This window comes from Tenrec ecaudatus, chromosome 5 (assembly GCF_050624435.1).
Source record: "Tenrec ecaudatus isolate mTenEca1 chromosome 5, mTenEca1.hap1, whole genome shotgun sequence".
Classification (NCBI taxonomy): domain Eukaryota; kingdom Metazoa; phylum Chordata; class Mammalia; order Afrosoricida; family Tenrecidae; genus Tenrec; species Tenrec ecaudatus.
Window position 1 is genome coordinate 51,680,064 of NC_134534.1, and position 16,916 is coordinate 51,696,979.

Genomic DNA, 16,916 nt, shown 5'->3' on the forward strand with positions numbered 1-16,916 from the left:
CCCAACATGATCACTGAAGACAAAAAGGGTGCATAAGCTAATGTAAGGAAGAGAGCTGATGGTGTCCAGCTATCAAAAGAGATAGCCTCTGGGGTCTTAAAACCTTGAAGATAAACAAAGTGACCATCTAGCTGAGAAGCAACAAAGTCCCCATGGAAGAAGCACACCAGCCTGTGTGATCATGAGGTGTCAATGGGATCAGGTATCAGACATCAAAGACCCAGAACAAAAAAAAATCATATCAATGTCAATGATGGGGAGTGCAGGGTGGAGACCCAAAGCCCATCTGTAGACAATTGGACATCCCCTTACAAAAGGGTAACAAGGAAGAGATGAGCCAGTCAAGGTGCAGTATAGCACTGATGAAACATACAATTTTCCTCTAGTTCTTTAATGCTTCCTTCTCCCCACTATTATGACCAATTCTACCTTACAAATCCGGATAGACCAGAGCATGTACATGGGTACAGATAAGAGCTGCAAACACAGGGAATGCAGAACAGATAAACCCCTCAGGACCAATAATGAGAGTAGTGATACCAGGAGGGGAAAGGGTAAGTGGAGAGAGAAAGGGGGAACTGATCACAATGATCTATCTATAACCCCCACCCAGGGGGATGGACAACAGAAAAGTGGGTGACAGGGAGATATCAGTCAGTTGAGACATGAAAAAATAAAATTATCAAGAGGTTCATGAGAGAAGGAGGCTGGAGGAGAGAGGGGAAAAATGAGGTTCCAATACCAAGCACTCGTGTAGAAAGAAAGTGTTTTGAAAATGATGGTTACAAATGTACAAATGTACTTGACACAATGGATGGATGGATGGATTGTGATAAGAGCTGTTTGAGCCCCCAATAAAATTATTTTTTAAAGTGAGGTTAGGCATAATGAAACTATTTCAATGACACAAAATGCAAAGAAAATTTTGAAATTGATTGTAGTGAAGATTGCACAAATATTCTTAATAGATTGTATGATTAAATTGTATGGTATTTGAAGTAGATGCCAATAAAGGTATTTTAAGCAAAAAAAAAAACTTATGCATAAAAAATGCTACTGATCCATGCAGTCAATTCCTCCTTATAGCAACCCTATATAATGCAGACTGAAACACTGCCCGGTCAGTCCTATGTCCTGTCTCATAGTTGTTATGCTTAAGTTCGCTGTTACGTCCACTGTGTCCATCCATTATCAGGGATTTTCTTCTTTACCAAGTGCAATGTCCTTCTCCAGGGACTGGTCTCTCCCAATAATATGTCTATAGTGTCTGAGACTAAGTATCCCTATACTATGGAGTATGTAGACCATACTTCTTCCAATAGATTTGTTTGCTCTTCTGGCCATCCATGATGCTTTCAATATTCTACTATAACCGCATGATTTAAATGCAACAATTCTTCTGTGGTCTCCGTTATTCATTGTCCAACTTTACCAAGCATGTGAAAATACCATGGTGCGGGGGAGGATGGGGCAAATGGAGAGCTAACAGTAATGAGCATGAGAAGAAAATATTTGAAATTGATTTTGGTGATGACTGCACAGCCCATCTTAATATGATTGCATTATATGTGGATTTATGCCAATAAAAGTATTTTTCAAAAGCAATCACCTAAGTGAAGTATTAGGTAAGTCCAAAACAGAAGGAGCACACCAGCCATGTGATCCAGAAATTATAAATTAGATCATCCAATATCAGAGGTGAGAACTGAATTAGACTTAAATTGTGAGCACCCAGTTTGCAAAAATTTTTTGACATCAGTGAAAGCCCAAAATCCACGTGTAGAGACCTCACAAAGAGTGTCCCTCCACTAAACTCCCTTAGACCATTGACTAGGGACGTGAATAGTCGTACATTGGAAAGTCAATTACTGCAGATGTAGTTAATGTTAAAATATAGCATCACTTGCTTTCCCTTTTAACCCATTCTTACTCAGAAACCTACAAGGGCAGGTCTAGTCTGTCCTATAGGATCACAGAGTTGGCACTGACGCAATGGCAGAGTTTGCCATTCGTTTGTTTGTTTTTAGGGTTACTGTAGAGGATGTTGGGAGATAGTTTGGAGCTAATAATACTGAATACAAGAATGAGGAAAATGTTCTGAATTGATCGTGTTGATGATCACAAAACCCTTTTAAATATTTTAAACCACTGTATTGTATGATAATGATACATGAATTATATGCCAATATAATATTGCAATAAGATAAAATACCACGGCGTGGGGCAGGTGCACTTTAGTCCTTAAAGTGGCTCCCTTGCTCAATAGTTTAAAGCAGTCTTGTGCAGCCCATTTGCCCCATGCGACACATCCCTTGATTCCTTGATGGCTACTTCCATCAGCATTGATTGTCGATCCAAGCAAAATCAAATCCTTAACAGTGTCAAGCTTTTCTCCACTTAAGACAATATTGACTATTAGCTCAGTGGTAAGGATTGGGGGTCTCTTTACGTTGAATGGTAGCCCATGCTGAAGGCTGTAGTTCTCTATCTTCAAAAGCAGGTTCTCCGTGTCCTCACTTTCAGCACCCCAGGTTGTGGCATCTGCACATTCTGTCATCCAGCAAAATAGGACACCGCTCCCTGCATATCACAGGCTGTTCATATGCCTTCCTCCAATATTGATGCCACATTCTTCTTCCTATGGTTCATTTCTCATTTGCTAAACAGAGATTGAATAAATACACCTTTCCTGACTTAAAACCATGCAGTATTCACTTGTTCCATTCAACTGACCGTCTCTTCATCCATGTACAGGTTCCACAGGAGTGCAATTAAGAGTTCTGGAATTCCGATTCTTCTCATGCTATTCATGGTTCATTGTGATCCACACAAAGAGACATATTGGTAGAGAAAATAGAGCTTCTGTAAACATCTTTCTGGCATTATTTGCTTTTAGCCAAGATCTATCAGATTTCAGCAATGGTAACCCTTGTTCCACATCTTCTGAGTCTGGCTTGAATTTCTGGCAGTTCTTTGTTAATGTACTGCTGCGGCCATTATTGAATGATCTTCGGCAAAATTTTACTTGCATATATTATTAATAATATTGCTCTATGACATCCACATTCTATTGGGTCACCTTTCCTTAAAATGGGTACAAATATGAATATCTACCAGTTGGCTAGCAAAATAGCTGTTTCCCAAATTTCTTGGAATAGGTAACTGCCTCCACTGCTTCCGCAGCTTGTTGAGTCATTTCAACTGATTTTCTGACAGTTCCTAGAGTCATGTATCGACTAATGTCTTCAGTGAAGCTTCAGCCTCTCCCTTCAGTACCACCAGTTCTCGGTCGTATTGTACCTTTGGAAGAGTTGACTGTCAGTTAGTAATTGTGTTTGGGTTTCGGAGGTTTTGGCTTTGTTTTGTTTTTCGGTACAGTGACTCAGTATTGTCCTCCCATCTTCATTGAATGCTTTCTGCATAGTTTGATTTTTTTACCTAGTTCAATGTTTTGCCCATAAAACTTTCAATGTTGCAAATTGAGGTTTGTATATTTCTTCACTTCATTTAGCTTAAAATATGCTGAGCATGTTCTTACTATTTGGTTTTCCAATTCTAGCTCTTTACACAATTCATTATAATACTTTGTCTTCTCAAGCTACCTGTTGAGATTTTGTGTTCATTAATTTGATCAAAAAGGAAGTTTCAGAGATACTTCTGACATCTACTTTGATCTCTTATTTTCTTCATGTCTTCTTAGTGACCCTTTGTTTTCATGTGTGCTGTTCTTTATATCATCCCATAGTGCATCGGGTCTTCAATCACTCGTGTTCCATTAACAAAATCGATTCTGGTATGTTTTTGAAATGCAGGTAGGATATACTCAAGGTTGTATTTTGGGTCTCATGAACTTTTTAATTTTCTTCAGCTTCAACCTGAACTTACATGTGACTAATTAATTATCTGTTCCACAGTCGGCCCCTGGGTTTTTGTTTTTGTTTGCTGCTGTGTTTGTTTGTGGCTAGTGTTATTGAGTGTCTCCATAGTTTCTTTCGACAGATATAGTCAATGTAATATTTGTGTATTCCATCTGGAAAAGTGTATGTATAGAGCTGCTGTTTGTGACATTGTCTGTGTCATGAAGAACTCATGGGTCTTGCAAAATTCTATCACCCAGGCTCTGTTTTCCAAATACTGTTCCTTATGTTTTGTTTTCAATTTTGTCACTCCATCGCCAATAAGTATCACTGTATCTTAATTGCATGTTTGATCGATTATTGGCTGAAGAACTTGGTATAATTCTTTAATTTCAATCACTTTGGTGGTTGGTGTGTAAATTTGAATAATAGTTGTGTTAGCTGGATTTCCTTATATAGATATAAATATTATCCTGTAACACATAGCATTTGCACTTCAAGACAGATCTTGAAATGTCTTTTTATGAAAAAATCAATGCCATTCTACTTGAATTTTTCACTCCCAGAATTATAAACCGTATGATTATCTGATTCAAAACACTCAATACTACTTTATTTCAGCTAACTGATGACTTAGCTATCAATCTTTTTGTGTTCCGTTTCATATTTTATGACTTATAGTTTTCCTAAATTTGTATTTTGTACTTTCTGAGTTCCAATTATTAATAGATGTGCATGGAAGTTTGTTCTAATTTTGAATCCTGCCCCATCAGCAAATGAAGATCCAGATAAGTCTGTCCTCAGTTTGTTTTATCATAGTGTCTTGAGTGTTGTTGTGATGGTGGTATTTCAGATGCTGGCAGGGTCACCAAAGTGAACAGGTTTCAACAGAACTCCCAGAATAAACCTGACTACAAAGAAGAAGTAGGCTGTCCATTCCTGAGATATTCGTCACTGAAAACCACATGAAAAATAGGGAAACACTGATAAATACTGAAAACCTCATGAGTAGCAATATAACTTTGTTAAACATAGTCCCCAAAGATGAGCCCCTCATGTCAGAAGACATTCAAAATATGAATGAGGAAGAGCAGATGGAGTAAAGATTTGGGGACCTTCATTGATTGATGGGGAAGAACTCAAAAAAAAGAAGAAGTAACTTTAAAAAATAAGTACCTTCAATTACAGCAAAAGATGAAGACGTGCGGGGGATTAGACCAGCTATCACGCATCAAGTTGGGTTCGAAATGAGGCTTTCGGATGAAAGGAAAAGAAAGAGATATATACAAATCATGGGATCGGGAGGACTTCAATCTGATGGACTGAAGTCCGGAGTGTATTTGAAGCTTGGTTTTTATACTTTTCTTACACAAGGGAATTGGTTACAAAACAAACCTCAAAGAACTTAAACATTCCTAAACTCTTATCTATGCAAATGTTACTTAACCAGTCATACTTTCTTAACCTTAGAATAATAAAAGCACTAAGTTCAAAGACAATCATACAGATATGCAAGATTCAAAAGAATCTTAAAAGAGGTCCTAAATAACTGAGTTCTCTCTCAATGCTTTTAGCAGCAAGGTCACTAATAACAGTCATTTCGCAATGCTTTTGTGTCTGCAGAGTCACAGAGGCGCAGGGGACGAAATAGTCACCCATTAGTAAACACCTGATCAGGGGATGCCTCCTACATAGACGAGTGTGATCAAGTTCATAAAACTAGAAGAAGAATCAGGGTGACTGTTAACTCGGCCACTAAATTCAGATGTACTTCAGCACTAGCACATCTCCCCCCCTCCCCCCCAACACCGAGAGAAAAGCCTTAGGGGAAAAATAGGTCACCGACAACTGTGCTGAAGAACACATGGCCACCAAAATGTCATACCAGTTACAATTTCACCAGTGACAATTTAAAGACTCAATCCTTGGGCGTTACTAATAAGAACAAGAGAAACTTCCGTCCCAACGTTTACCCTACAAATTACAAAAATGACTCTCTCCAATAAAGTGTCTTTTGTAATGAACTTATCTCCTTTGAATAACATCTTCTGCCTTCTCTATGTCAGACTTCTCTATAAAAATACTTTAAAAGTTTAAAGCAAAACACATAAGTAATAACTGAATAACCTTATCTATGACTTTCAAATAAAATTAGTAATTTAGAAAATACTACTTAAAATAAATGTTTCAAACAGAATGCTTAAAGGCTGGGGATCATTTACTTGCCAGAAAGAAAGAAATGAAGTGTGCTTATAAAAGATCTTATAAACCCGCAATCCAGTTTCCCCCTCTAAAACTTCTAGACTTCAAGGAAAATAATTTTTGCATAGCATTCATGTATTATAAATTATTCTTAGTCTGCATTCTAAATTACCTTTTCATCTTGGGCTAAAAATATTTTAATGTGAGCCTACATCCTTTTACAGTGGGGTAAAGGAAATCGGATTCTACTTCCATAAACTCTCCTTAGATTCCGCTGTTCCAAGAAGGGTGTCCCTCTACAAGACTTGCGATTGATCATCATCGAATGTGAGGTCAGTAAGCAAAACACATTTCCTCATTGGTATTTACAGTTTCATCTAGGTTTCCTTATGTTTTTTTATTATATCTCTAACAACAAGATGCTTTAACAATGTGCTTACAGAAAATGTGTGCCTATTTCATTCTCTGAACAAATGGAAGACCTGATAAGAAAACACAAAACCATTGCCAATGAGTTCATTCCAATTCGAGGCAACCTCCGTAAGACATGGAAGGACCTCTCCGCAGGGTTTTCTTAGCGCTAACGGCCTACCCATTCTTCTGCCTGGTGCAAACCATTTGTTCCAGCCCCAAACTTCGACTATTTAGAAACTGCTTATTCATTCCAGCTCAGTCCTCTGTGGGAATGAGCATTTGAAACCACATTTTTAAGTCACCAATTAGTCTGAGGAAGCAGCTTTCAAAATATTTCTAGAAAAGTCGAATTAAGAGATACTGTAATTTTTCCACAAATGTATAAAGCACCCTCTGACATACCATTTTTTCTATTACTTCTAGTAGTTAAAAGACTGAAGATTCACTGCTATTTCTACCCCTGCCTCTTCAAGGTAAGAAATCATGGGAAAAGCAGAACTGCATTTTTTATATAAGACATTTACTTTTGAAAATCTCTGGGAAAAAAAGACGAAATTACAGCTCCTGTTTCTTTCTTTCTTTAAAGCATTTAACAGCTCTTATTTCTTGAGATTCTCTAACAATGACTAGATTTAGTATTTTTTTGTCCACTGTACTTATTGCTTTAGCCATTTATGAATTCATTATTAAATGAATTTGATACTTACTTTTCTCTTCTCTTTATCTGTTTTTTTTCTTATTCTTTTTTGTGTCTCTTTTTCCTTGATTTCTTACTAATATGACATATTGGTAATTAATTAAGGTAAATTACCAAATTAAGGTAATACTGACTTTTATTGATTTACAGTTAAATTCCTCATCCTCTCTTTCCTCTTTGAAATACATGGACACACGACCACTGTATCTATCAGTCAAGATCCTAACAGGAAGGAGGTGAGGTATTCAAAGAATATAAATACAAGCAGTCCTCACAGCCACTACTTACCTCTCTGCAGGCGAGTTAAAGGGGCCCAGGGACCAGCACCGAGGACAGCCCTTCTCTTTCCCACTCCTGGAGAGAGAAGTTGGGTTACCTTAGGAATGGGACTAATCTGCTCCATAACGTCAAGTGGCCACTGCCAAACAGCTGCTGTAAGCAGAGTGGGATGCGTGAAACCCAAGACTCAACAACAGTGTTCTCCAGCCTGGCTTTTCTCCATCCAGGCACTCTGCTGCCAATGTAGCCCCTGTACCCAGCCCATGTAAAAGCTAGAGGGCAAAGGGCTCAGGTGACACAGTGCTTGGAGATTTGTCAACAGAGATACATATCAGGCTGAGAAAAGCAGTAAATCGTGGAGAAACGCTGCCAACACGTCTTTACATTGGTGCTGCCGCTGTGTTCATAACTGCAGTTCATGAACGTCCTACTGCACAGATGATGTACTAGTAAATCCACTTGTGTCACATAACCAAGTATTTATAACAGCGCTGTGAGGTAGAGTGGCATACACGGTTTGAACTTGACTGCTAAACCAAGTGTCAGTGGTTTTCATCCACCCAGCAACACCATGGAGACAAGGAATGATCACAGCCACTGAACAGCCAATGGCGTGCGCTTCTGCTCTGAAACGCGTAGGGTGGCCGTGGGTCCAAGTGGACTCCATGACAACAGGATTTTATGAGACGGGGAGGACAGTCCGTTTATAGAAAATAACTCAGCCTGGGAAACTCACTAACTCCTGCAAGGTTCCGGTTAATAGTGGAACCGGGGATTCAACCCCTTATCTTTCCAATCCCAATGGCTGTTCCTTTCTTACTATATTTAACCTCCTCTCCTTAAATGAAACTGTGGGGATTAGGAACATCAATTTATTGATTTCAGAAAGCTCACACCAACCCATCCAATATAAAAAACACTCTGAGAAGACATGTTCCTAATATTAAAGCTTTTAGTCCCAGTCATCTCCATTATATACTTTTTGCATAAACTTATAAACTTTAACATAAAGTCTTTCTTTCTAAACCCCTTATTAGCATATCAGCATAACAATATTTAGCTCATTTTCACTGTAGCAATCATTCATATAAGTCATAGTTATTTTTGGCAACTCACATTATTAATGCCACTTATTTTATCTTATTGCAAGTTCTACTAGTAATTATGGTAATAATCAGTCATTTATATTAATGGAAAGTGACAAATTACACACTGTGGATAGAGGAGGAGACTGCGGTGGTAGGGAGGCCAGTTGGAAGGTTTGGCAAGAGCTGGAACACGAGAGATGTTGGTGATCACAGTGGGTGAGAAAGAGGTATGTGAGCAGCGCTGGCAGGCTTGTGAGATCCGAAAGTATAAAGCTACTTGCTCAAAAAGCATTTCAAATGCACCATTACAGATTCTAAAATTTAAATATTTTCATTTTCTTCGGTGGTCTCTTCTGGACCTGTCACGGTTTTTATTAACTTTATAATACCATCCCTCTGGGTTCAGAGTATGCACAGGAATGCTCAGCTGTAGCGGGTGGGGGGCGGGGCAGGTGTAGCACGTACAAATGGAGCCCACTGTGCTACTTCTGGGGTTCAGATATGGGGGTTCAGGAAGCTCCATCTGCCTTCCTCACAACCTAGCCTACAGAAGAAAAAGGAATCAAAACCTCCACTCCTGAAACACTTGGTACCTGCATGAGAAACAGAGGAAACGCTTACCCCAAGTCACATGCCAGCCTGACACCGAGCTAGTCATTGCTTTGTCCTGCCCAAGCCAACACAGAATGTGTGCCCATCCAACCCTGCCCCTCCCCTCACTGAAGTCCAATGCTGCCCCTGGACAGAGATGACTGCAGAACAGAGAGAGAAACAATGTCCGACTCAAATACATAGACAAGCATATAAAATTAAACTAGGGAAGTGTAAGTTAAGATAAAATAATTATTTAGAAACCCTTAAGGGTGTAGAGGGAAGGGGGGAGCTGGGAGGGAGGGGAGGGAAAAAAAGGAAAACGAGCTGATTCCAGGAACCCAAGTGGAAGGCGAATTTTGAGAATGATGAGGGCAACGAATGTATAAGGGTGCTTTGCTCAATTGATGTATGTATGGATTCTGATAAGAGTTCTGTGAGCCCCAATAAAAAGATTTTAATAAAAAGAATGAAAGGTTAAAGGGCCATTCTAGTTCGCAGTAAAGCTTCTCTCACCATTGCTATTGCCGTACTGGTCACTTAAAACCCAGGGGTCATATCATGTACAGCAGTTTGCAAATATTTGGTTAATATTTCTGCATGTGCCATAAATCCTTCAAGTCTTAACAGAAGTGCAATTACGGCCACTAAATGATCAAGCCAATGAACACTGAGTGAGACTATCAAGCACTTGATATGCAAGCATTTGATCAGCGGTGCTCAGCTTTCCTCAGGCCGTGACCCTTTCATACAGCTCCTCATGTTGTCGTGACCCACAACCATAAATTATTTTTGTTGCTACTTCATAACTGTAATTTTGCTACTGTCATGAATCACCATATAAATATCTGGTATGCAGAATGTATTTTCATTGTTACAAATGGAACATAATTAAAGCATAATGATTAATCACAAAAATAATAAAATTATATATTGTAAAATTAAAAAAAATTAAACTAGGATCTTTTGATCTTGGCAAATGTGGTCCAGTGAAGTATGTGAAAATAGTAAATGGTATGTTTTTTTTGTGTGTGTGTGGTCTTGACATTTTTACTGATTAATGTTTTACTTTATAAAAATTGAGTCAAAATGAATATATCGTATTATTCAATGGCTCTCAATCATATCAAGGAAGTCTGTGCAGTCATTGGTATAATCAACTTTGAAACTTTTTTCTTTTACATATTAATATCAATTCCTCGTTTCCCCTTCTTTCTCCCTCCATGTCTCCATGTTTTCCTCATTGCCATCACTGTCTTTGTATTTCCTTTGATTGCAGTTTCCTTATACAGATAACTAAGCAAGACTAGGACAGACACCAGGCAAGGACCCATCAGCAATGGCCGGACAGACAACTTTTCACTTTGAACAATAACATCATATCTCCTAACTCCACCCTCAGTGACATAGAAAAATAACTGCTTTGCTGAAGGAGAAACAAAGGCCACTAAATAATACATGGGTGATACAAGTGGCTAAACTCTTGAATACTAACCAAAAAGGGTGTGGTTCAAACTCACCTAGAGGTACCTGGGGAGACAGGCCTGGTGTTCTGTTCTGAAAGGTCACAGCCTTGAGAAGCCAATGCCCTGTGGAGCCGATGCCCTCCACATTCATGGAGGTGCCAAGAGTTGAAATTGACATGACAACTGAGAGCAACAACCACCATCACCACATAAGACTCATGTCTCAGAACACTGACTTGGGCAAAACAAGTCATCCAAGAGAACTCAAATGCATTTTGCTCATTCGGTTCATCTGGAAATGAGAATTTGGGTGAGGGAAACTAAGAGCTTCACAGTAAGTAGAAAAGGTAGGCCTACCTGCTCTGCCTCATACACAGGCAGCGACGTCTTCGCTTGCAGTCCCAGCCACAGGTTGGAGACAGGAGGCAAAGGTCCGAGTAAACGGATCTGGATGCATGGGCACCTGGTCACCGGTGCTACTATCAACTCTGTCAAAGTGGACACTGCTGCCATCAGTGATTCCCCCTTCATTGACCTGAACTACATGGTCTACAAGATCCAATATAATTCCATCCATGACAAGTTCAATGGCACCATCAAGGCTGAGAGCAGGAAGCTTAACATCAATGGGAAATCCATCTCCATCTTCCAGGAGCAAGATCAGGCCAACATGAAGTGGGGCGAGGCCGGGGCCGAGTATGTCATGGAGTCCACCGGTGTCTTCACCGCCATGGAGAAGGCCGGGACTCACTTGAAGGGCGGTGCCAAAAGGGTGATTGTCTCTACCCCTTCTGCCAATGCCCCATGTTTGTGATGGGCGTGAACCATGAGAAGTACGACAACTCCCTCAAGATTGTCAGCAATGCCTCCTGCACCACCAACTGCTCTACCCCGCTGGCCAAGGTCATCCAGGACAACTCTAGCATCGTGGAGGGACTCATGACCACTGTCCATACCATCAGTACCACCCAGAAGACCACAATAGCCCACTGGGAAACTCTGGCCCAGAACATCATCCCCACATCTACTGAGCTGCCAAGGCAGTGGGCAAGGTTATCCCAGAGCTGAATGGGCAAGTCATTGGCACGGCCTTCTGTGTCCCCACAACCAATATGTCGGGTGTAGATCTCACCTGCCTTCTGCAGAAAGCTGAAAAGTACGAGAGCATAAAGAAGGTGGTAAAGCAGGAGTCAGATAGTCCCTTACAGGGGATTCTGGACTACACTGAGGAGCAGGTTGTCCCCTGTGACTTCATAAGTGACGTTCTTCCACCTTTGATGCTGTCAAGTTCATTTCCTGGTATGACAGTAAATTTGGCTACAGCCACAAAGCAGTGGACCTTATGGTCCATGTGGCCTTCAAAGACTAGGAGTCCACCTGGACCACCAGCCCCAGCAACAGCACTAGAGGAAGAGGGAGACTTTCAACTGCTGGAGAAGTCTTTGCCCCGTGTCAATTCCCCCAGACACTGACAACATCCCATCATCTGGAGTTTCCTCCCAGACCCACTGAAGAAGGGGAGGTGTTAGAAAGTCCATCCTTGTCACGTACCATCAGTAAAGTACACAGTGCCCGGCCAAAGAGAGAAAAGCTAGTCCACCGTGCCCTGCACAGTACTCGAAACTCAAGCTCACTGACGTCAAGCTGATTCTGATTCACGGCAGCCCTATAAGGACAGGGTAGAGCTGCCCTAAGGGGGTTTCTGAGACTGGAACTCTTTATGGGAATAGAAAGCTCCAACTTGCTCCATTTGCTGACCTTACTATTAGCAGCCCAACCCATAAAAACCACACCATTCCGCTCCAGAAGGGATTAGGAGGAATTCATAATATAGAAAAGACGGTGAAAGGTAATAATGCACAGTTACATGTCGATGTAAAACAGCTGTAAAACAGTCATCCTGTTTCAGGACCTCTGCTCTTCTTCTCCAGGCAACTTTTCCAACATGTTACTCATCAACTCTAAAATCAGGTTCCTGGAATTATGCTTTCATCCTACTCCCATGTCCTCTCTGTTCATCATCCCCATAGCGGATCCTCTCTTTACATTCCATCTGCCACTAGAATGGATGTCGCTAGCATACAGGGGCACGTTTGTATGAGAACCACAAGAGACGATGTAGTAATTTGGGACTTCTAACTATCTTCCTATTGCCATTTCTATGCCTAAAGATAAAGGCCAGGTCAGCTAACAGAACTTAAGAGAACACAGGTCCACCTTTAAAAGAAACAGGAAACATTGGTTCTGAGACAAATCATCTAAAGGGACCTGCAAGGAAGGCGATGGAGAATTAACACCCACTTCCTCTGTCGTCAAAGTTTGCCAGTAACCTTATTCAACCCGAATCCAGAGGCTGCAGGAACCCTAGTGGTTATCTTCCTGGACTAGAGAGCCACTTGAAGAAGGATTGAGTACCCCTATTCCAACATCAGTCTGTTATCTCTAAGAATGGAGGAAAATGAAAGAGTAGAATTTGGCCATAATTTACATATTTTAATACATAAAAGAAATCTTTGAAGCAATTATGTTTTTTAAATGTCAGTATCTGTTTAATCTTAGTGGGTAGGTAAATACGGCTCTGGAACAATTTTTCTCTACTTTCCAAAACAAGCCCTGACAGTTATCTTTAATTAAAAACAAATATGATTTTAAATCCCATCCTTAATTTTAAATCTTTATGCTGTTGTACTTTCTCATGTACAAATGACAAGCCACTGAGACTGAACAAGGAAGTTACATTTTGATTCCTCCGACTTCAACCTGGCTTGATTGAAGAGACCTGGCAACCGAGTAACATCTGAAGCACTCTGAGAAGATCTGTTCTTAATACTGAAGGTCTAATCAAATGCAATATACACCTGTCCGATTTTATATATAGAGGATTTTCAGTCAAAATTTCTTAACAGCATAGTAGTATAAGTTCACCGTACCAATCATTCACACAACTGGTAGTTATTCATGGAAACTCATTCTGTTAGCACTACTTATTTTACCTGCTAATTACAATAAGCACTGGCAGTTAATAGGTGATACAAATGGTGTGTCCCCAACTGCTAACCAAAAGGTTGTCCATTCAAATCCACCCAGACTATTTCCATAAACTTACAGACAAGAAAATCTTAAAGCCGTCCCCACCCCCAGCCAGTCCTGGGGTTTTGGGGCTCGGCTCAAGGGGAGTCCCTCTGGGACACTGGGGTACAGTGAATGGTGTGACCCTTTCCTGGGCATGCCTACACAGCAGGGTATGCTGAGCCCCTCTAGGGTTTCCTGTATGGGCTCCAATAAATTTATTTCCTTTTGCTTAAAAAAGAAATAAATAAATAAAATCTTAAAGCAGTTCCACTCTGTAACACAAAGGCCCCTCATGAGCAAGAGGCTGACTTAAAGGCAGCTAGCAAAAACAATAACTGTAGTTAAGATCATCACAATCCACTTATATTAATGGCTAATGACAAATGGTGACACCATGAAGAAAATAATATGGCGGTTGGGAGGACAGAGAGAAGATGGTGGAGAATCCGGGCTGTGCGGGTGTGACACTGGCACTGGACAGAAAAGGACGGATTTGAGCTGACGCTTAGTCCTTGCATCTACAATCTCTCTGGAGCTCTCTTGGTGATTTTTATTTGCTATGAACTAGCATTTCACATGCATGTAGTTCTGAAAATCACTCCACAAACCAGGTACATGATTACTAACCCAAGTTTACAGATGATGAAACTTGAGCTTTTGTCTTTTAAAAAAAAAGGACTGATTGAAGCTTTAATTTGAAGTAGTGTTGCTGATCTTTTCAGCAACACATAGTAGTTTATAAGCTCCTAGCATTTCAGAAAAAGTTTCTGATAAAACATAGTGCTTTTATGTAGTAGCAGTTAGTGCCACTACCTTTAGGAAAATAACAATCATTTTGTTGAAAAGGATAGCTGAATGAGGCATTGTGTATGTTTACTTAAAATAAACTGGGTATATTTTGCTTTTCTTATAAAGCACTTAAATTCATAAGTGGGTCAGATTGGCAAAATGAATTTGGAGAAATCAACATTTTAACATTTTAAAAGCTCAGCTTATCTAACTACACACGCCAGTGAAGCTAACTAGAACCTCATGAAAATACACAAGGCAGCATTCCAAGTATAAAATTGGTCCTAATGTCAACCTACTGGAGTCTAGAAAATCAGACCAAAATATGGATAATTAGTCATTTTTATAGAGTATTGTTAAGTTTCCTATGACCATGGGTATAAATTTTGAGCCCAAGTATGGTAGAGAGCCAGTTGGTTCTTTTATAGACCTACTATGAATTAGGACAACAGAATTGAAGTAAAAATGTCCCCCTCCCATGCAGTAATTTTGAAATCTTATTCAATAAATACTAAGACTATTAATAGTAGGAGAGAGTCATAGCAAGAACTGTAATATTTCTGAGCAATTAGGAGATGTTTTCCTAGTTTCACATCTCCAACATCATTTCTACCACAATGAAGCCATTATAAATTTGGGCTACAAATCAAACTGGGAGGTTCTAGCATTAGCTTTAGTCTATATTGTTTTCTTCCCATAATAGTAATAATGATCCTCTACCCAACCCTGTGAGATGCTAGCAATTGTACTAGATGTTTTATGGTCTCCTATAATTTACATCAACCATCTATGTTCTCTGTTCACACTGAAAACAGAAATATTAAGGTAAATCCCAATGTAATCCAATGAAGAGTACTATAAAAGTTGATAAAAATAGACCTTTGCAACCTGGGAACCTTATTAGTAAATTATGATTCCCCACCTTTCTGTCTCTAGAATTTGGTACTAACTCTTCCCTCAGCCTAAAACATTCTTCAACCAGCTTCTCCGAGGACTGAATCTTTCTCATTGCTGAGCAATGTTTTCTCCGGAAGAGCAGTGCTCTCTCCTGCCATCGGGTCAATTCAGACTTATAACAAGCCAGAGAACAAAGTGGAGGGGCCTCTGTGGGGCTCTTTACGGGAGTTAGGAAGTCTCGTCTCTCTCTTATGGAGAAGTCAGTGGTTTCAAACAGCTGGTTGTCTGGTTAGAACTAGTAGGTATATCTAATTTACCACTCCTGTCCATTTGAACGGATACCTAATGGCATAGTGAGTTACAAACTGGACTGCTAGCCACAATGTCCACAGTTTGAATCCACCAACTGCTCTTTGGGAGAAAAATGAGACTTTATACTACTGTAAATATTGAAAGCCTCATAAACCCACCAGTATAGTTCTTAACAGAGTATCTGATTGTAGTGTTCTTAACACAGTATATGATTATCTTAGTAAATGTTTTTGTTTATGAAAATATCTGTCTCTTTCCCTTGAATTAAAGCTCCATGAAGGCTGGGATGTTAACTTTCCGTTTTCTTCATTATTTTCCAGAACAAAGCATACTTGAGGAGGAGGAGGAGAAGGAGAAGGAGACGACGACGATGACTAGCTGCTCTGGAATTAATTCCCAGCCACTAGCTACCGAGTCAGATTCATAGTGAGAGTGCAGAGTAGAATAGAGAAGAGACGCTTTTCAAGACTGTCGATCTTTCCAGAGTAGACAGTTCCCCTTTCTCCCACCGAGCAGCACTAACCTTACGGTTATTGTCGTTCCTGCTGCTATTACTGTTAGGTGCCTTCGAGTTCCCGATTCTTGGTAGCCCTACGCACAAAAGAAAGAAACGCGGCCCGATCCCGATCCTCCGCCATCCTCAAAGCTGCCATTATGTTTGAGAACGTTATTGCAGCCACTGTGTCAATCCTTCTCATTCAGGGTTCTCCTCTTTGTAACTCACCTTCTGCTTTACCAAACATGACGTCCTTTCCTAGGCAAAATTTTACTTGCATTTGATATTAATGACATTGTTCAATAATTTTCTCCTTCTTTTGGGTGACCTTTGGAATGTCCACAGATATGTATCTCTTCCCATCAGCTGCCCAGGTATCTGTCTTCCAAATTTCTTCCGCAGAGGAGTGAGTGCTTCCAGTGCTTCATCAGCTTGTTTAAACATTTCAATTACTATTCAATCAATTTCTGGAGTCTTGTCTTTAACCAACGCCGTCAGTGTACTTTGGGATTTTTTCCTACAATAGCATTGGCTCTTGATGTTCTGCTACCTCTTGAAATGGGGGACAATTCTTTTTGGTGTGATGCTTCTGTGTAAGCCTCCCATCATCTTTTGATATCACCAGCATTATTCAATATTTTACCCGTTGAATCCTTCGATTTTGCAACCTGAGGCGTGAGGTTTTTTCCTCGATGCTTTCAGCTTGCGATAAGTTGATCGTGATCTTCCATTTGGGTTTTCTAATTCTAGGTATTT

At 40.1% G+C, this 16,916-nt stretch overlaps 1 pseudogene; it reads left to right on the forward strand.

Annotated features, from left to right (window-relative positions):
• The first annotated feature begins 11,123 nt into the window (after window positions 1–11,123).
• Window positions 11,124–11,963, forward strand: LOC142448721 (glyceraldehyde-3-phosphate dehydrogenase-like; annotated as a pseudogene).
• Window positions 11,964–16,916: the final 4,953 nt, after the last annotated feature.